Source organism: Corapipo altera, unplaced genomic scaffold, assembly GCF_003945725.1.
Source record: "Corapipo altera isolate COAL_440 unplaced genomic scaffold, ASM394572v1 56, whole genome shotgun sequence".
In the NCBI taxonomy this organism is placed as follows: Eukaryota; Metazoa; Chordata; class Aves; order Passeriformes; family Pipridae; genus Corapipo; species Corapipo altera.
In genome coordinates this window covers 9,220,821-9,243,473 of record NW_020884896.1, presented here as the reverse complement: position 1 = coordinate 9,243,473, position 22,653 = coordinate 9,220,821, and the positions used below count along the sequence as shown (strand labels likewise).

General features: G+C 40.4%; 1 long non-coding RNA gene across 1 annotated transcript in view; it reads left to right on the top strand.

Moving 5' to 3' along the window:
• LOC113949420 overlaps positions 1 to 22,653 on the top strand; it is a 58,038-nt gene that overhangs the window by 1,779 nt on the left and 33,606 nt on the right. The window contains exon 2 of the long non-coding RNA XR_003528444.1: positions 852 to 911. This is a non-coding gene — a long non-coding RNA (uncharacterized LOC113949420). The remainder of the gene's footprint in view (positions 1 to 851; positions 912 to 22,653) is intronic.

Sequence of the window (22,653 nt, the reverse complement as noted above, 5' to 3'; positions counted from 1 at the left end):
AGCAGCAAGGAACCACATCTAAGAATAAAAGACTACAGAAAGTCAATCTGCCTATTAGTCTGAGTAACACCTATTGTTGACTCGTGCCTGAACCTGTTATTCTGTGACCTGAAATTTAATATTTTATGAATCAGTTGCCTTAAATGTAATCTTTTGAAAATTAATATATAATCATCTCTCCATTATCGGGGAAAAGACGTGGTTGAAAAAAAAAAGAAAGATGGAAAACCCAGGTAAACACAAGTACCTCTGGGCCAGTGTTGGCCTGGCCACAAGCCTTGTTCCCCAGTGTAAGTGTCCTGCTTGCTTAAGCTGCAAAGCGCAGAGCTAACCTAGGTGCCACTGCATGTGGAACATGGCTTATCCCCAAAGTGGGTGAGGCACCCAGACAAAACAGAGAATAAACTCTGTTTTTCACTGTTACTGCAGTGCACAGGTATTTTAATTCATATTTATAAAGTGTGATCTAGATAGTGTTGTGACGGTTCTGCAGAAGCAATAGTCATTAAAATACAAACATGATTTCATATAGAATGAGATGTCATCTCTTAAATAGGATTGAAGTAATATAAGTATCCAGTTGCAGGAATAAAAGACTTCATCTAGGAAGAATGGCAACATCGTACTCCTTAACACACTGGAAGGCGGCAGGAAAGCACTCTCTTACTTGACTTCCAAAACTAATGAAGGAAAATACCTACAAAGTCTGGAAAAAAAAATGAAAAAAAAAACTTCAGACCTGGTAGATTATGATTATTAACATATTAGCTTTTCTCAGGTGATGTTGAACCCTTTTGTTTCTGGACCTTGCTGTACATGTTTTCTTCTTGTTCTCTCTGTTGTTTGGATAGAGAAGCTGAAGACTGAAGCAGAAATTCACAGTGCCTGGGTATATGAAATCTGCCTTTTGGGTAAGTCTTTATTCACTTTTATTGGCTTCTCCTAAAAAATATTTCAGTCAGCACCACTTTTCACTTGTTCTTTTCAGTGATTTTCTTTTCACTGGGTGTGAATGGCAACAGGTGGCTAAAAGTGGTAAGTTCTTTTGCAGTTACTCTTGCTTTGCATTTTCCTGCACCTGCACAGGCTGCGCTGCCCATGACTGCATGTCAGTGGAATGGTGGTGCACAGAAATACTCAGGGTACATTTACAAAGGACCAGGTAAAATTCAGCTCAAGTTGCTTTATAAGAAAACAAACAAACAAACTAAATTTTCTGACACTCAAACGCAGCAGAAAGTTTTCTAATGGTTTGGAAGGAAAACACAGGGGAGGTCTAGTCCATTAGAAGTATTTGGCTATAAAACAGATGTTTTTATAGGAGAACAGTATCGCCTGAAGATTTTGACTAAGCAAAGGTTAGAAGCGAAATAATCACCCCCCGGACAATCAGAAAATGAAGCTTATGAATGATGCACTGAGACAGCCTTGTTACAGACCTGAGAAAGGTGAAAGACAAAACTCAGGGGCTGGACTGATTGCTGCAGTGTGCAGATCATGCGCCTTCAAGATTCAAGCAGATCAAGATGCAGAAGGATAAGCTTTGGAAACAAGCTATCAGACATTCAACCATGGGAGGCTGAGACTCTCAAATATGCTGGGGCAGCCAGCTAAGGAAAGACAAACACTGCAGAATTTTAGTCCTGATGCAGAACAATGTGGAATAAATTAATGTTGTCTTTTTGTGGTTACTGTGAAAAGCTGTGTATTCCCTCAGCACATCAAGGCAGTGACAGTACAATCCTCAATTCACATATTATAAATTTAGAAAACATTAGAATGCACAACTGATCATACCTAGGATGTTTATACACACTGCTTGATCCCAGAATACTGGCTTATGTCATTAAGGGCTAGTATCATGCTGCTTTCTAGCTTCAGAAATGGCAAATATTTACCATTGTAACTACTTTGGCCAACTTCTTAAAGAAAAGTAAAAAGTAATTAAGGGAAGAATAATGGACACAGTAAAAAATGAATGTTAAACAACTCTGAGGAACAGCAGGCTTTTAAAAAAATCCTTGATGTTACTTTCAACTCTTCAAATAACCAAAATATGCATGTTAATAACCCAATTTATCTTTCCATGCCCTCACTATTACATACTTCCATTCATATCATGGCATAACTGGTCTGCTTCCACTCATCCTCGCTTCTGTTTCTCATCCTTCATGACCCCAGAAACACAAGAGAATTAACAGTAATTGCTTGTTTATTTGTTTAACCCACTGCTTTCTAATACATAGGTGTGGGCTTTTTCTTCTCATCCCCAAAGCTGTAGTTAATAAATAGTACCGCTTTACTATTAATGAAAATACCTGTAATTAATATATTCCGTACAGATTTTACTTCAGTAATTTTTGATTTATAAGAGAGTAGATTAGAAATAATATCCAGTCCTTAAAAAGCTTAATTTGCAAGCCTTTAAATACCAATTCCTCTTTATGTGCATACAAGTTCTATGGATATATGCATTGCTGAAGGCAAAGTCTCAGCCTTTATGGTTTCCTTCTCCATGATAAAACACTGATTTCTGCATAACTACTGAGTATCATTTGATAGGGATAAATACTACTGATGCACAAGGACAAACTGGACACAGATTACAAAGATGTCTTTATATTTTATGTGAAGATGAGTGATTTCTAAAAGTATGCCTAAATAGAACAGTACAAAACACTGCACAATTTATGCAGCTATAACTGATGTTTGGCTGTGGTGATTTTATCAATTTGTAGAGCTGGCCCTTGTTCACCAAGACAAATTTTAATTTTGTTGTCAAAGTCCTGAATGAATTTTGCTTCAATTTTAGTATTAAAACAAAGCTCACTTCACTTAAGGATGTGCTTGATTATTGATAGTTCTTATACACTGCTACTGATGCTGGAACTGCATGGACTGAGCTGAGCATTTAAAGCATCTGTGGTTTAAAACAACAGAGTGTGTAGTTATCAATAAAAACATCTATTTTCTTAAGGAGCACTGTCCACGGGGGACTGTGCTTGTCATGCTGTCTCCAACACAGAACCAGATTTATTTTCTCATCATTATTTTTCTGAGTAAAGTTTTTTCAGAACTGCTTAGTGGAAAGATCTGGTGACTGATGGAGTTATCATACCTCAGCTCTGCTTTGATGTTCTTAGAGCCCAGCATGTGGTGGACAGTAGGAAAAGATAAATATCACTGAAAAGTAGCCGGGGATGAGACACCCTGTCAGGAAGGCTGGTCCGGACTAAAATGACTGACACAGGCTGATCCGGCCTATGGCAAACACATCTATTCCTGGGACCTCTCACTTGTGAAGGATGTTCAGCAGGACTGAGTTTTTGACAGGCCACTTGTGCAGGGCCTGTCTGCTGGTCTGCTGGCGTGAGCTGCCGAGCTGCTCTGCCTGCGGGAAGGTGCAAAGCCCGTGCGGAGCGAAGGGCAGGGCTGCAGTGCCTCCTGACGGACCGACTGACCTGACTGCAGGGCTCCTTCCCCTTGTCTGCTGACAAATTGCACAGCTGTGGTGTTACATGTCAGCACTTGCAGTGCGGATCTCCGGAGACAAACCAGGAATGTTCTGCATGCCAGACAGTGGCGCTGAGCCATTACATTGAGACAACCTTCTTGAGGGAGCCGTGGGCCCTGAGTGAACAATAAGAGTGGGGAATCCACTGATGTTCTGACATGCAGCCCTGTAAAGAAAGGCAGCCCAGTGCAGCAAGACCAGACCTACAGCTGAAAGGAAAGATGTCTTACAAAAACGTGCCAAATCCATGCAGCATTTGCTGCACAGATACTACACCGATTTCAAACTCGCACGGCATTTAGATAAGGTAGGTAAGACTATGTGTTCCTGAAGTCTGGGGTATGCTTTCATCAACATTCATGCTGAGCCTGAAGTTGTTTGATGATGTTTATCATCATCTGGAATGCTTCCAGTGGAAAACATGATCTTACTGATCTGGAATCTAGCTCAGCTCCTGCAATCTATATATTCAGAGTAAGAGTCAACAGGGAAATTCACATTGACATTTGATGCAGAGAAGCAAAGGACTCTGAAGTTACCTGAAATGATCTGCTCACCTGTTGAGGGCATCTTCTAAAATTAGCCTTTCAGCTCATAAACTACAGTTCTTGCTTGTCTCACAGAACTACCACAGCTGTTAACCTGGTCCTTCCCCTTTAGAAAAACTAGAAGAGCTTTTTAAAGTCATATTCCTATAGGGATTCTGAAGAACATCCGTAGGATTGTAGAATTAGATTTTGTAAATAATTATCATAGGGACTGAGAAATGGCAAAGCAGTCTTGATAGACAATTGTGGAGGGGAAAATTATTATCTGTGATGACAGATTAGTTTATTGAAACTTCTGCCACCTAGGATACAGAAACGATAAGAATAAAAAACATTCTGACTTGAACTCTGGAGGGCTTCTCCTTTGTTCTCCCCACTTTAATAGTAAGTTTACCTCTTTCTTTATTAGCATCTGGTGAGAAAGGGCATAGAAAACAAACAGCAAAGACAAATATTGGAATAAAAAGAAACATGAATTAAAGAGCAAAAACTCATGGTCCCAGGTAACACAGCAAAAGCTTCACCATCTCAGAAAATAATCTTAAAAGAAAAGTAGTCACACACTGTAAATGAGGCTACAAGGAGATGGATGCACAGCTTCTTGGAAACGTGCACTCACAGCTGGTATGAGTAGTTTGCTGTCAAACTAGAAAGGCGTATAATTTGGGAATCTGTAAGGGTTAAGTCCTTTTCCTATCTTGTTATTCAACAGTCTGGGTAACAGAACAGATCACACATCTGAAACATGCATGTGGGGTAAAGTGCTGTAGGCAAATTGGAGCAGAGCAAGAGTTTTCAGAATGATTTGGAGAGATCAGAGAAACTGTCTGAAAAACATGGGATTCAGCTGAACAAGGACAGGTGCTAAGTCCTGTACTTAGGAAGAGAAAATATTGTCTGGGAAAGTACAGGACTAGACAGATAACAGTTGTTCTGAATAGGACTCGGGGAGTATTACAGAGGATCAGAGCTGAACATGAGTCAACAATATCATGCAAAGAAGGGATCCATCAAGCTGAGCTGTATAAATAGAAGTTTCATCTTACTAATAATTATTCCCTTATTTTTCTTGGTGATGGTGAGGCCTCAGTAAGAACATTACATCCAGTTTGGCAGTGGTATCTAAGTAGGAGTTGGACTGAGAAATTCAGAAGAAAGGATAGAACTAACAAAAAGCCTACCAAAAAAAAAAAAAAGGATGACAGAAAGGGCATTGTTTGGTCTAGAAATGAGAAGACCGAAAGCAGAAAATAACCTTTAAAGAAGAATGGAATAAATTGGTTATGATACCCAGGGTAAAGAAGATGGAAGAAAGCAGACTTAAATCACAGCAAGAGAAGTTCAGATTAAACCTGCTAATGGTAAATGAGAGAATATGTCAAATTTTGAAACACCTGACACTATCAGTTTTAAAAATAGGTTAACCAAAATATCCATCAAGAATGAGTTAAACATGATCCACCTTTGGGGCAAGAGATATTCCTAGGTGTCCCATTTTCCAGGATTGCGAGCAGACTCTGGGATGGCAATGACATATGCAAATCCCTTGGAAAGCAAGAAGTGCAAAAGTTGATATATCTTGTGTTTATTGCAGGTCCAGCAATTCTTCACAGTCCTCCCTATTCATGAGGTTTGAAGATGGCCAACAATTTATATTAATAAATGGCATGACCATGCGTCTGGAGAGGGCCTTGAAAGTGATACAGTCAAAGCAGAGAAGAAGAAAAGGTCATTTTAGTGGAGAAAGACAAAAGGAGAGATCACACAAACATTTTGAGTGTTTGTATTTGTACTTGGTGAGAAGGGAAGTCGTAGAGTGTCTCTAAGAAATGCACCGCTCTCCCAGACAGAGAAGCCATTGCAGGCACAGACCCTGAACAGAAAACAAGATTTCACACATGGAGTGTGCCTTAAATTCAGCCCCACCTAGGAAGCCCTGAACTGGAGCCTAAGGAAATCTCAGTTTAACTGATGCTTGTTTAAATCCAAGTTATTAAATATTTTGGCTAATAGGTAGTATCTGTTTAAGCAAGAGCCTCAAAGAAGACATATCTCCACATACAAAATATAAAATAAACATGATTATATTAGGATACTCCTCACTTAAAGAATCTTGTCTGAACAGTCAGATGCTTTAATACAGTCAATAGACCCAGCCCCTTTTCCCTCCACTGTTAAAAAGAGATGTGTGATGAGAATGTATCTAGTAATCCCAGAGTGAAAGAAGTGGCATAAAACCCACCCATCAGTCACAGTCCACAAGGCTTTGACTTGTACTGCCCTTGGCTGTGATAACACATCATTACTAATCTTCCAAATATTACACACATACAATCTGGAATGCAAGAACTACCATACAGTCTGCAAACAGACCAAAGCAAAGCCCTTGGATTACTTCCTACTTGAGATACAAAGAAAAACAAAAACAGCCTTTGGCCAGGAAAAGTCTTTACTTAAAATCACTTATGAAATTAATTCTGATTTCCAGAAATGCTCAGTTATAAAACTGAGAAACCTCACAGTAGTTTCCCGGAATCTAACAACATACAAACAATTTTAGGCACTGAAGCTCCCTTAGCTGTAGTAATTCACAAAGAACTTAATTATGTTGTAGTTACAAAACATAGACTTTTCAATTTTTGTTCTCTTTTTCTTTAGCAGGGCACCTGCAGAACAAAAAGCTATAAAAAAGACAAAACAACTTTTAAAATCATACCTTTCCTCTTCCTTTTTCTCCCCTTTCCACTTGTTTTTTCGTAGAGAGCTTGACATTTCACACAGTTTTTTCCAGTAAGCAGATCACTTGTCAAATATGCAGCCTTGGGCAAGCTTTGTCAGTCAGCTCATGTAGAACTCAGCCCATAAGAAAGGTAACACTCCTGAAAGAATTATATTATTCATCTTGATTTTCCTTACAGTCCCAGTTGTGTCCTTACCCTCTCAGAACACACACCAGAAGTGTAGCAGCGTCACAGACATTGCAAGTGAGGTCACATGCTCGAGAGAAGTGAGGAAATTTCTCAGGACCTCTGTGATATAAACAAAAGCCCAGTGATAAGGACAGGCAGAGGGAAAGTAAGACAGAACCCAAAGGGGAAAATTAAACCTGAGTAGTTCCAGTTTGATAAAACTGTAAGTAAATAAAAATAGATTCTTAGTAAAAAGAAATGTCAGGAAAGTCCAAACTCTTCCTCTACCTTTTCACAGGATGAATTTGAACTACAGGCTCCCATCTCTCCAAAGTTACCCTAATTTCCAGTCTTCTGAGTTTCTGGGACTCTCAGTAGGTATCTTCCTTTTGTATTGAAGCTACTTTAGCTAACATAAACATATAGAAGGCAAAGCAGCAGGAATTCAGTTCATATGCAAGTCACCTCTCCCTAAATCTGACTCTGGTGAAGCTTTCACAAGATCAGCGATTATTTTTCTTTCTCTTTGTTTTGGAATAAACATGTAAGTGTAAAACAACTTCCATCAGTTCTCAAAATATTCTCATAAAAGTTGTTTCTTGGATTAAGCTGAAACAACATAGAGCTTGGCCAATGACCAGAAGCAGTTCTTTGGATGCAATATTTTCTTCCAGATGACCTTTTTTAATATCTGCAGCTAAACTGTCTGTCCTTTCCTAAGACATGATTAGAGGATAATGAATTATTCAGTTCACATTGTGAAAAACAACTTTCTAAACTTTTCATCGAGAAATTCTCACAATGGAGAAGAGACATGAAGAAGGCAGGAAATCCAACCAGCTGTCTTAAAGATTTGCTTTTTTCGTGCCTATTATAGAGTAGGAGAAACAATGGGGGGGAAAATAGTTTGTCAGTATGGAAGAAGCTTGCAGCCCACTTCAGTACAAATGGGCATCAGGAGTTTGCTCACGAGATACCTCTGTCTGCCTTGGAAACAGCATCCAGCAGACAAGGCAGCCATGGACTCTTCCTAGAAGGCCCAAAGTGCAAAGGGGATACAGGATTTGTAGGCAGTGGGAACTAAAGCTGCTCATCTTACACTGGCTGCACCTTGCTGGTATCCCAGGGAGCTGGGGATGAGGTAGGGAGGTACAATCACTCTTAATATTAACCTGAGGTTCAGTGGAATCATTGCTAGAGACCTGTCAGAGGTAGGCAATGAGCTCCCTAGAAATTCTGCTTCACTGGCACAGATCATGGTGCTCAAACAGTGCAGTGTGACAGCATATGTTTATCCTCTCCTCAGCTGTATTTTCTAAGAAATCTCTGCTGCTCTGTTCTTGATGTAGACAGAAAAAGCCAAAAGCCCTAATTAACTTCTAATTGATCCTTCATTCACTTCATTTTGTAGCTCTTGCAGCCATTATCACAGCCTGGAGGACAATATTTGTTAGATATGTTAAAGTAAGGTGACACCAGCCTCACTAGGTAGCCTCAGACAATCCAGGAAAATGTCAGTAAACTTTCATCTAGCAACAAAATAATTTCTGAAGAGGAGATACAAAAAATCTCAGAATTTGGTGGCTCCTTCTTTCTGTCCTCTGTGACTAAAAGTTTGGGGAAAAAAATGCATTATCAGTGTTGCATTTCTTTAAATTCCATCTTTTTTTCCTGGTAATTCTTCTGCCTTACTAGTACCTTGTAGAAAAGGTTTTCTGAGACATCTGAACCATCTCCTGCTTTTTGCACATAGGACTTGGATGAGCCATCAGTGACTTGGTGTGATCCATGCCCAGCCCAGGCTGAGTGTGTTCATCTGAGAGCTGCTAACACTCATCCCAGCTTCCCAAACTACAAGTGCTGCTGATGGTTAGGGCAATACAAGGCACAGGGACCGTGACCCCATCTCCTGCTGCCAGCAGCAGCCTTCCTGCTGGGCCCTCTGAAGGAGAAGAGTACTGCATTAGGATGAGGGAGGAGGTGGAAAGGTGCAGATTTTGCACTTTCCTGTTTGGAGCACTCAAGAAGGAAAGTAGGACTGGGATCCAGAGGGAAGGGAGTAATTCGTAAAAATAGACAGAATTTAGGAGGTGAAGGGTAGAAGGAGCCAAGGACTGGCTGGAATTCCAGACTGGGGTCTCTGAGGTATCGCTTGGCAAAGCAGTAGCAACAACCAACCTACCAAACTGTAGGTAGTGAATCTCAGCTCCTCAGAGCCTTGAGAGGCATTCAGCACTCACCCCCAAGGGACCTGGGCTGAACAGTGATGAACTATTAAAGCAGGAACACCATCCTAGATCCGGGATTCAGCACAAACAGGCAATGCCAATGTGACCTCAGAGACACAAGGATATGTTCATATTTTTTAAACCAGAACAGATGTCTAAGGCTCCATCCCACAAGGCACTGCCTTGCTCCTGTAGCTTGCAGAGCCTTTTTGACAGCACCAGAACCACTGTGAGAGCTTATGAGAGGTTAAAGCAGCCAGAAAGATCCAGCCCAGGGTGTCTGAGTGTGCTTCACTCACCAGGAACCTCCATCACCCCAAGGAAATGGTCCAAGTTACACAAGTTACAGATGGCTCTGCCAGTCCCCCAGGCAGTGAGAACAGATCCCCTTTCCAAGGAAGCATCCACATAAAGGTAAGGCTACATGACAGCATATTGTAAATGATACAATAAATTGCTTAACAGTAGCATATTGTTCCTTTGAGGTGTCTGCTTCGTTATTCCAGCTGGTGGTGAGTTTATGCTCTGAAACATGAGGATTGGTGGCCCCTGGAATTTTATCCAAGCTAATCTGACTACAGATGCTGTTTTAATAATCCTAAATGCTCAATCCTAATTTTTAAAATGTTTTGAAACTGTCTTGACAGCATCCTACAACTATAAGCACCACAGGTTAAGTAGAAATTATTATTTGTTTTACATTACCAGCTCATAACACATTTCTGGAAAGAGCCCTAGTGTGAGGCTGCATGGAGAACCTCTCACACTCTCCCCACTTCAAGTGATCCCTTTAAAATTTCTGGCCTCCATTCTGAGTGACTTGCTTTAAGCCATTCAAAAAATCCATGGTAAACCTGGGTGTTGAAACCAGCTCTCCCAAGGGCTCACCCAGAGCTTATTTAAATCAACAGAAGTCTTTCAAATTGATTTCAATTAACTTCTGAGTAGGTTCTGAGTCTCAAGGCACTGCCCTTGCTGTGGCAGCATGCTTTTTATACTGCTCATTTTATACACCTATCAGATTTCTTCCAACAATTCTTTCCAAATTAAATTGCCTTAGGGTGTAAGGGAACATTTCAGAGAGATGAGGGACCATGAGCTATCCTATTCTCATTGAAAACCAATGTGACTTGGATACCTATCTACACTGGGTGCCATTTAAAATTTTCCACTTAATCTAGCCAGACCTTCCTGCAATGCCTTTCCCCATTTTTATCTCTTCTGTGTATCACTTTTGCTGTCTTTTCTGATGCATAACTGGGAAGATGACAGAAGATCCCAGCAGAGATAGACACCAGATATCACTAAAAGACTGATGAACAAGAAATCTCTCTCAAAGAGTACAATCTCAGAAAAAGGATTTATGAAAAATGAATGAAATTGCTTATTAGTTTAGTTAAGATGTGCTCCTCCAGTTTTATCCTCTGATTCCAGTAGTACACAAAAAATAAGCTGGCATGCTGCCATGATAAAATAGGTCTATCATTTTTCAGTAGTTTCAATATGGGTCAAAACATTTAATCAGCCAATATCAATTTATTTTAGTATTCCCTGGGGAAACCCAGGGTGACTTTAATAGAGAGCTCCTTCTAGCTTTTGAAACAAAGAAGAAATGGAAGGACATCCGCTGTGATTTATTTTCTCTGGATCATCAGTGGAGAAATTGGATACGCATGACACATTCATTTAGTCCTCACTTCCCTTTGATGATTAGGGCTGAATTTTCATTCTGGTCTGTGGGGATTTGTGTGTGTCACTCCAAACAACAAGTGTCATACATCTTAGTCCAAATGTAACTTTCTAAGAGTGAAGTTCACAGACACAAAACTCCAGTGCAAGTGGCCACACTAGAATATTATATTATAACTGCATGCAAGTAATATTTGTGCTCTAATGTTGAAGCCTGAGCCTCACAGAGGCTTGCCTGAATTTGTAATTAAGATCCTTTCCTTAGCTTTGATAAAAAAAGCACGTTGGAAAGATGTGCAGGCATCAACTTAATTAAATCTATAAAAATTGATTAGCCATTTCAAAACATCTGTTACTTGGTCCTTTGTACACTATTGCAAATAACCTCAATAATGAGGTGTGACCAATTGCTTTATGGTGGGAGCACTGCAGCCTCAGGAGATGAAGGCTGAAGTGGCATAGCTGTAGCTGAAAGTGGTTGCAGTGAAATGCTAGCTCTATGTAGTTAAGTGATGCAATTTCATTTTTTTATAATAATAATTTGTTTATTAATACAGCCTTTTTATAGACCATCAGAATCAGATAGAAATGTCAGCAAATGTTTTACCAAAACAATCCCTTTACCCTTCAGGATTACTTGACATTCACCAAAAGAAAGATGTTCTATGGAACTAAACTAGAGGAATGAAGAAAAAAAAGGCTATATAATGGATTATGAAGTTTTGTAATCACTGCTTGCAAACCCAGAGGCAATTTGAAAGGCTACTGCTATGGTATAATATTTTACCGTTTTCATGCAGTCCCAATGTGAAGTGATACAAGCAATAAAGCTCTCCCTTATCTTCCCCTGTAAGACTATTCCATACATCACATTGTGAGCAAGTTTTATTTTTGGACTGTGATGAACACCTCACAAGATCAGGCCAGCAGCAAGGCACCAAGCACGTGGTAGTGATACATCACATGGATTCAAAACCTGCCTTCCACCACTGCAGCACGGGCTGCACTCATTGCAATGACCACAGAATTAAAAATACAGCACAATTGCGTTGCTGTTTAAAACCCAAAGAAATATAATCTTCACTAAATAGTCACAGTGCACTCAGATACTAAACATCTGGTGGATCTATTTTAAGATTAGACATATGGCACCCCCGGACAGGTCTCGGCACTACAGTAAGAATTCAATCCCAAGGAATCAGATGCGAGTGCTCACAACCACATTCTGCACTGCAAGGACGGGAAAGAGTGACCTTGAACGTGCTGAGCTGTATCCAGCAAAAGAGGGGTGGCAACAGCAACTGAAGCTCTACTTTGAGGAGGCAGCAGCTGTGAAACTGCCTCAGCTTCGTTTGCACATAACCATCCTTGACCCAGCTCAGGAGAGGGTGCTAATACACTCAGTATCTGAAACACCTCAGTCTCCTGTGTACGTATATTTTACGTGTAAATCTGATGAAGGGAAAATAAAAGCAGCAATACAAATATAACTTTTTTGTATCCAAGGTTTATGTCTTTATGGCCTTTTAAGAAAAAAGAACAATTCTGCTAAGCTGGAAAAATGCTGTGGCTCTGTTTCAGCTGGGAAGCGTAAAACAAATTGCTTGAGGGAAGTGAGAGGAGAGCAAAGGTTTTTAACAGGGATTGTCCTGCGGAAGGAGTGAAACTGAGAAAACATTCTCTTCTGTTATTCCTCAGCAGAGTTCAGTTTCCTAATTCCAGGTATTAGTGTTTGAAAACCTTTGCAGTGGAAGCTCCTGTGCCAGCAGGAAGCCCAGACTGCAGTACACTGAGGAAACTTAAGTCCAATAATCCTCACACAAAATTTCCATGCTGGAGCATTTAATATTGTAATTTCCAGTACACATGGGTAAACCCCTGCTGGAAGGATAATACAAACCAAGCCCATTCCCACTGGATGGGCTATTTCAGCTCTAATTCCACATAATAGATTGCATAATACACTCAGGAAGCTGTTTTTTCAGCGTCTTCACTGAGTATTCCACTACGGTGGAAAGTGTAGTACCAAAAACATCCTATGCACAAAAGCAAGGGATGGGCAGGCCTACAAACTGATGACAGACACACTGTCTGGCTTTAAGCCTTCCCCCAGGCAGTTCACAACCTATATTTGCCCTCCTACATCCCAGACAATTTTTCTGACAGGCTAAGTTGGTGAGTGATCTTTTCCTCTCACCAGCCCAGCTCAAGGGCTGCAAGGCAGGACTTCTGTTGCTATAAAAGGGACTCCTTTAAATGAACAATAAATAACTAGACTTAAAACTTTTTTGGATCATCTATGATAAGATTTTTCATGAGGGCATAGTTTGTGATGCTGTTATAAGGATGCCAATTTTGGTGCAAAGAAGTTCAAAACAAACAGAACATCCAAGTCCCAAACTCACATAAGCCATCTCAGATATCCTGCAACTGGGATCCCACCAGTGAACGTGATTTATGGACCATGGATTCTGTTAAAGTCTTACTGTAGGAATTGTTAACCCCCATGAGTTTTATTTGGCTTTAAATGTGTTTTTTAAGGAGCTGGGCTTATAGGTCATAGAGTAGATATGAAAATTTGGAAACAGTTTTGCCTTTCAGACCAGTCATTGATACACCCTCCACAGTTTTGGCATTAGATTTTTTTACTCTCTTTCTCTGCAAATTCTACAATTGGATGGGTAAGATGGCACATTTCCATGAATTATTACACTGAAAAAGGTTGAAAGCACTTGGCCCACAGCCTTGTATCTCACTGAACAACCCAGACCTCTGATAATCCTTCAGAAATACACTGTGCATCGAATCTTGTCCCCTCATTAAAGGCATACTTTCTCACCCTGCTTCACAAAAATCTTTCAGGGCAGCCCATAGCTGTGAGGTAAAGTCACTCAGATCAGAGGTGGCAAGGCACCAATAAACCACTCTGAAATAAACTTCATTTGCAAAACTCAGCCATGTTTGCCTGCAGCTGATTTTTTATTGCAACTACTGTCCTTCTTTGGGGTTCTTTCCATAAAAACATATGACCCAGATCAACATGTAGAAATTACAGAAGGGTTGAGCTCCCAACGGAGCATTTAGACACTTCCACAGTGTTTACAGAGTACTTCTTCACCTTGTGTCTATTTCTGATTATTCTACCTTCTTAAATATTTATAAATAACTGCTAAAATATTGCCATACCTTTTTTAAAGACACCAATAACAGCCATAGATCAAATCTGCAAAGATATGTAATTGATATGATGAATACAGCAAAAAATGTCATTCAGGTCCTCACATCAGTGTAGACTTAAACTGGAAAATCGCCGTTAAGCATCCTGGATAATTTAACTCAAAATTGACTGCTAAAAAACATTTCCATTTCTTACAAAAGCCACCTATCACCACTCCTTGCACACTCACCTGGCTGAAAGATGAGACAAGCTGAAGGAATGGCTCATGCAGCAGATGAACTCACCGTTTGAAAGGTTTTTGGAAATGGGTCTGTTTTAGCAATCTCTCACCCAGCTTGCAGTGAGGTCTCTCATTTCTGAATGAGCACATGAAGAATTGGTTTTTTCCCACTTCTGTTCTCAGAAAAGGGGTGTATTTTTCCCTAAATCCCAAGTTTGTACAGAGAAAACTCAAATTGAATAGAGGTATTTTTGTCATTTTTTAAAAACAAGCACAAAAATCTAGATATTTTTCCAACTCTTTCTTAGGATAGAATTACTTGCATACTTCATCTGAATGCTTTTTAAGTAAAATTATTTATTTAAATTTAAGAAATAATTTAATTCATTACAACTACTATTAAGAAAACCAAAGTAAAATTTCTGCACTTTTGAGCCCTTAACACGTGCAGTACAGACAGTGGAATTAACTTATGGTGTATCCCAGAAAGCTGAACTTATGTCTCTGTCACAGTTCACAGCTTCAGCTGTTATACCCTTATCCAGGCATAATGCTGTTCTCTTTTGTAGTAAAGTGACATGAAAACACCTGTCAACATTACAGCCATATGACAATTTCCAATCTATTTCAAAATTTAATAAGTTCTTTCCCATTAGTTCTTTGATGTCATCTCATTTTCTGCCAGTTGATAAAGTCAGAGACACCAAAGTCTCAAAGTCTGAATTTTATAGTTCCAAACTTTTCTTCCTTACAAGGAGCAGATCATCTTCTGCTTTGGTCTTAGATGGATTATTAAGACAGAGAAACTATTACAACAATGAAGGGAATGTTTGATTTTCGTATCAGGCAAAAGCTCATCTCTGTTCTTGGAACTGAGATCCCTTATGCTGCAGTATACACTGAGATCTGATCAAAAGTTGCCCAATCTCAAAGGCTCATTAACACTTCAAGACTAAGAAAAGCATTAGGAAAACACATTTAACTTTCTGTTAGTCACCCCAGCACCAAGCCCCCTTTTCCTCACACTGAGGTTACATGCAGTGGATTCATTTCTTCTTCCTCTAGGTCACTTCATAATAACTCCCAGTAAAGTCACAGAGAAAGGTTTAAGGGTTTTTTTAAGCTAAATCCCAGCAGGAAAAACTGAGGCTAGGTTTGTGCTGCCTCTAATAGAAGAGCTAAGGTTCCCTCATGGCAGATCCACTGATTCTCTGTACTGTGGTCCTACAAGTGCCTGTAAATGGGTGCTCTGGGCCGTGTATGAGGGGGTGGCACAGTACCCACCTTGCTGTGCTAAGGCAGGCAATCATGGGGACCCTGTGGGTCTGCTCTAAAACCAACCTTTTGGTGCAGCACAGACAGGATCTCATCTCAGAGCAGCAATCCCATCTGCTAATAGACAACCACAGCTGAGTCTGGACAGGCTCTGATCTTTAGAAGAGGCTAGACTCTTCTCAAGGGGTGAGAACAGCTTATCATCCTTCAGCATCAACTTCTTCAGCTGCTTCTTGTCCAGACAGGACTGCTTGTACCCACAAGAACAAACCTCTCACACTGCAGCCAAAACAGGTGCAAAAACATGGAGTCAAGTGGGGGGAAAAAAAAAAAGCTGAAAATTAACAACCCCTTGGAGTTGTTGGGTTAAATAATATTGTGCATAGAATTTGTATGGCACTACACATAGTATATCCTTGTCAGAGGTAATCCTGATGTAGAATCACAAGAGAGGCACTCATTTCCAGGCATGCTACATCTGTTCTGTCATCTACTTTCCACATGCAAGAATTTCCCCTCCTTCCTCATTGCTGGTAAACTGCATTAAATCTCCTTCCATCAATTCCTCTGCTAGCTCAGTATCACCTCTTCCAAAGATGTTAATACAAATCCACAATACTCCATATCATCTTTTAGTCATATCACTGCATGGCAATTTCAAGTTTTGATTAAGAAGTTCTTCTTGGGTACACACAACTGCTTTGAGGTGTAGTTTGCAGGCACCTTTAAAGGCCAAAAGGGAAGCATCAAACAAAAAGAACCTACAGCCTTCTATTTAAAAACAAAGAACTATGATTTCCATACACTCTTTTTTTTTTCCTAAATACTTGACTCATCATTTTGTAACATCACTGGCAATACTGCAGAAGTTCCTTCCCTGCAGAGCTGCCCAGGCACTCATATGTCCCTATGGTGGCTGCCAACAGCAGTAAATAAGCTTTCCAGTCTTACACTGATGCTAAAGATCTAGCTGTTTACAGAAGAGCTTCCCAAAGATTCCTCAAGTGCTTGCAGAGATCTTTACCACTGCAAGGTGTTACCTAAAGTCTTTCGCACTTAATCCAAAGCCCAACAAACTCCACAGAATTCCCATTAATCTCGGAAATACTTGGATGAAGTTCTACAGTTACTAGTGCTACCCCACTTTATAAGGGCACACCTTCATACCTCTGGCTGCTCATACTTATGTCACTATCATATGTTTTCATTTTAGGCAAGGAGCACAATTAAACAAGCCAAGACAATTTTACTTGGCTTTCTATTTTTGTTCTATCAAAGCTTCCCCCTATCTCAGTAATGTCTAAGTCCATCTGCATTTAACATCTTCAGACCTATGTTCAGCTCATTTGGTCAGGTGTCCTCTGCCATTTTTGGTGCAAATCAGGAAATGCCCCACTTGAAAACTAGCCCCCTTGTTAACTTTGGGCTTAAACAAAGTACTCTTCAAATATTCGCTACACGCATAAAGGAAGACCTTATTATCACATTTTAATGCTACTGTAAATGGATCCCTGTTCCTTGCACGGCATCTCAGACCAGTGGGTGCATAACATACTGGAGAATTACCCCAGGAAATTGAAGACTGAGCCATCGAGGTCTCAGCAGTGAAGGTCACACAGCCAGGTTCCAAACCTTGACCTTGGCTGACTGGGTGTCAGTGCCAACATACCAGGCAAGAGGAGAGTGGGGGGAAGGGTGAGCAGACATTGGAGACAGATGGCCTAATTCATCACACACCAGAAATAAATAAAAAAAAAGCTGTTCCAAGCATTACACATGCAGCAATGATTGTAAATTCCACAACTGTGGAGGGCTGCCAAGCCATTATACACACACCCATACTGCAGTCACTGCGTATAGCTCCTGAAAGGTGAAGTCAGGAGAAACTGCAAAGCATGAAGGGTGCTCAGCTCTCAGGAAATTGGTTCATAAAATGATTATCCAAGCCCTGGTGGAACAAACAGCATGCAGAAGTTAGGGACTACAGTTTATTTATAAACAATCCACTTTTGCAATGCATAACTAAGTTATCCATGGATGTGATTCTAGATATTATATACCTAATTAGCTTCTTTCGATAATATTTTTTTTTTTATTTTGCTCCTAATAGGTTTCCAGTTCGAGCTACTTGATTGCGTGTCCTGCTAAATAAAGTTCCCTAGTCACCAAGCAGAGTAGCTCATAGGAACTGGCAAGGCTGGTGACACTGCTTTGGGATGATGGAATGCAGACCAAATGGAGCTTTCCCCAGACTATGTGCTTTGGTTTCTCTGCAAAGAGAATGATGGAGCATCCTGGATGCTGCCTTGGAATTTTTGGCATCTAGAAATCCACAGAGAGCAAGGACATAGAGTGGCATCAGTAATGCTGTTTCTAGCATAGGCTGAGTGCTCAAAGTGGTTTTGTGAGCACAGCTTCCCTACAGACAAAGACAACAGCAGCCATTGAGTTGCTGAATGTCACAAAGGCAGTGCCAGAGAGCTTGATCATGGCCTTTGTCCAGCCCTTTAGTTCTCTTTCTACACAGGCCAACATCTATGCACTACACAACAAAGAGTTATTAATACAACCTCCACAATCAGCCAGTGTAAGAACCCACACAGAGATCCTGGGGCTCCATTCAAAAGTTCCTTAGGAGTGCATGGTATGAATAACTGCAAATTCTCGCCACTGATCTGAAACTGCAACCCACGGAGCAGCCCTTCACTGTCAAGTGACCTCAAAGGATCAGAGAGCAGAAGGAACCCATTCTGTGCAAGTAGGTTCGACAAGCAAACACACTTGACAATTCAAGTATCCTTGTCTGACTTCCAGTCCCCAAGTCTGTGATTCTGAGTTGGTCTCCTGGAAGCTGATGGTATGTCAGAGAACCAGCACAACACACCCTCTGCTGCTTCAGAGCCACCATGGGCACTTCTCCTGAGCTCTTACATAGGCAAGATAAACACGACACCCTGAAAGCCCGGCTGTCCTGGGAACCTCCTCTCGTTTTATCATACCAGCTGTATCCATCCATGCTTTCCCCTTGTCTCACTGCACATTCCAGAATTCAGCCCAAGCTGCCTCACTCAGTAACTCAAACGGGGGGATTAGACAATGAAGCACAAGTGTACTGTGTTGGATATCGCTGGCTCATCCTGTTCTGACAGGGAACACTTTATGCACTGAAGAACTGCTCTGTATCCAGAGACTGCCTCAGCCTCCTGAGGGAGAGGGAGGAGGAACTAAAAAGCAGAAAGTAGGCAAGTATTCTCCAGTTTTCCCTCTTACTCCAGCTATCTACCAGATTATTACTTCATGAAAACAAAGTTGTCCTCCTCCATCCAGCATGTGGTCTCCCTGCTTTACCCTTACTCTGGACACAGAGGGAATATTTATGTGATCTACTTTGAGCATCTGATTGAGGCGTGATTCTCTTATGGCTTGAATGCCCTATGTCTTATGTAGCAGATGAAGATGTCTCCCCAGGAGAGAATGCCAAATGGTCTTGAAAGGACTATTTCCTTAATATGTCTTTATGTATTCTAGATTTATTTCTATGTGTTAGATCTGAATATCTTTTAATATTATATATTTTACTATATATATATATTCTAAAATTTAGAAATCCCTCTTAGCTGTTGGAAACAACACAGAGTAACCCTAGCAGAGTTTTGGCATCTGCACTGTCAGAATGTAAGTAATTACAAAGCAGTGGGAATGCAATTTATTCCCAAGTAACCAGTGCTGCATACTACAGCTGTACTTGAGAGTTTCCAGCTACTCAATATTTACAAGCTTGAATTCTAAAACTGGCCAGAAATTCATTCACAAGCTCAGACTTTCCCCAGTTTAAGCAAGGGGGTGAAGTGTTTTTCCCTGCACTGTGAGGGCCTGCATCCAGCTGGCCAGATGCTGTTTGGGTGTTCTGAACATGGATACATGGTCATGGATACATTTTTATCCTTCAAACTTTAAACAGAAAAACTTTAGTTCTTGTTTAGAAACAGAGGCAGATTTTCATTGCACTCAGAGCTCCAACAGCATCTGCCTACAATGATACCAACAGCAATTAGATGTTGTACTTCTGACTCAAACACATGCTCTGTCTGGAATGCCTCCTATTTAAAGCCCAGCACACGCAGATTCTATATCATTGATGTCCTGTAACGCAACAAACATCCAATAGATCCTCTCGGGCATAGCTGCACCAGTGAAATCTAAATGCTCAGCCTACCCCATGTAAATCTCATTTCTAGAATGGTGGGAACTGTCAGGCATCAGAACCTGAGAACATGCACGTCATTTCTCATCTTTACATTTCCACAGAGAGAAATTAAGCATTAAGCCCAGACGCAAGCTGTGACTACAGTAAGAAATTAAAAGCTCTTATTTGCCTTTGCAAACAGAAGTTTGGAGGTTCTTCAGAAGAATAATGTCATTCTACTAAAAGTAAAGTGCAAAATGAAGTGGCTGCTGATTCAGAAGCGCTAAAAACTGATGCAGGGCTCAGCATTGTTACAAAAATTCTTAGGCTAAATGTATTTTATCTGAAAGTGGTTAACACTTGGCTCTAAGTGCAGCAATAGAAGAATCTGAAGACTACTGAACAATGATTCTGTCCATCATTGCTGCTGCAGTATGTAAGAAATACCTGTCTGAGACAAAATACATAGGTAGAAAACTAAAATTAGAAAGCTGAACTCGAGGCAATCAAGGTGACCAAACCCAAGAGATGTCCTCTCATGGCTGCAGACAAAAGGCAGAGAATGAAAGAGATGGAGAAGGAAAGAGTAAAAACTATATTAAAGGATGAGCAAAGCAGAGTAACTAGAAATAAAGATCTCAGCCTAACTAGCTTCTCTCTGCAGTTCAGCTGACTGAAAGAGGGAGAAGAGAGATGTGATGCCAGGGCTGAGGTGAAAAATATCTCCTAATAAAATAATCCCCAAATACACTTACAATCAAACAAGAAGGAAATGTTACGTATTTGCTTTTCTGTAAAACAAAATTCACTCTTTCCCAACCCTCTTGGAAATTAACAGTACCACTGGTGAAAGGAACTTAAGAACACATGTGAAAAGATTTTAATTTGGTTACTGAATGCTTTTATTGGTTATTAGGGAGACAGTAAAAGCATCCATTATGTCTAATGAGGAATGAAAGCAGATGCTGGAAATAAAGATCATTCATGGTCTAAAGGTTACCTTTTCCCCTAGGAAAATATTCTGAAACAATGTCTGAAGACTCTCAGCTTGCAAAATCAGCAGGGCTCTAGTAAGAGTCAATAAAAAAATTGCCATTTCCCCCCAGATGAAGAGCTGTTCTCTATTAGAATCAGGTGCTCCAACCACAGAGCAGCTGTTCTTCAGCAGTGCTCTCATATACCTATTAAAAAAGCCCACACTCTGATAGGAGCAACTGAGAGGATCCCAGTAGTTGCCGACTCCAACAGTCAGGGTAACTCACTTCATACCTCCAAACTGAGGGAAGAATTTTAAGAGAAGCAGTCCATCACCTCTGTTCATCCCTGCCTCGGGAATCATCACCTCCCACATCCACAGGTTAATCTGCATGGAGAGAACGAGGACTTCATTTGCTAGAAAGAATTATTAGCAATTTCTCATAGAGGAAACAGAATCTTTTACTTTTGTGACAATTTTTTACTTTAGTTGCACAATGTTTATTTTTACATAAATTTACTTATACACTTTTCTGGATTGGCAAAGTTCTACCAAATAACATTTTAGCAAATTATTAAAATCTTAAAAGCTTTCATAAATTTTTAAGCAAAACCTGTAATTTATTCCCATTTACTTACATTCTTGTCCATGTAAAACTATTTATAATTTGTATTTCTCTATATGTTCAGGATCCTCCCGACCACTGGAACTCCAAAAACCCACAGTAAAGCTTTGATTTTACCCTAAACTTTAACAACAAAGTAAACTTTTCTTTTTCCGTTTAGTCCAGTTTGGCTCCATCTCCTGCCCAAAGTTACAAACTACATCTTGTAACATTCAGATAAGTTTAAAACTATGAAACTCAAAGGTGTTAAACTTACAAAGTACTTAAAGAATGTTTGCTAGAGATGAAAACTATCCTAAGATATTAGAAGTGATCAGCGATTCAGCTGTTAAGAGTCACATGTTGATAATTAAGAAAAGGAACAGCTGAACACCTGTATTGGCAACACCAATGGTACTCCAGATACCTACAATTTCTGGGATGTCCTATGTTTCAAGGAAAAGGGTGTAGTTTCACTGAATTCTGCCTTAAAAAGTTTCAGGTGGAAAAAACAGGACACCTGTGAAGAAACTCCATGACACAGTAACTTTCAACAAAGCTTATTTTTCAAACTTTAGGAAGAATTTAAAGCACTGACAGACAGAAATGGCAACTTGTAAACCACGATGCTGAATGGGACAGATATGAACCGTCCCAAACAGAACACAGAGAGAACATACACCTCAGAAATGTACCACTCCAATCACTGCATTCCACAACGGCTGTGTCACATCTTCAGATTTATGTAGCAATCTGAAGCAAATCATCGGGGGGCAGCAAGTAAAAAAAAGTTCTCTGCTACTCCTGTCCTCCACCATGGCCAAAAACAGGCTGGGAAAAGCCCTCCTTTAGGTTATACGTACTGGCATTTTTTTCAAGACCATTCTTTCATCTTTGTATAAGGACTTTCCTTAGGACAATCTGTAACAGACGAGGTTCTGCTTTTCCTACTTTCATGCAGTTCTCTCCCATGCAATTTGCTTTTCAATAGAGTGAGTTGGTATGGATTTTGCTACATAACCTACCTGGCTCCATCCCTGTCTGAAGCCCTCTTCAATTGTAAGCCCAACTCCCAACTTAGCAACCCAGGCTCACTGCGGAGCATTCACAGCGCCACACAGAGGCTGTGCTCCGACACCTGGAGGAGGTGCTGTGTTAGTTCAGCCCTTCCCATTCCAGTCCCACGCATGCCACTGGTAACAGTGAACCAGATGAGGGAACTGATGCCCTTAGGTTTTTTCACACTTGCCATATATGATTACACATCAGAAAGGCAGCACAGCATTAAAAATGAGCATGTGGGAAGCAGTATCCTCACAGGGAAAC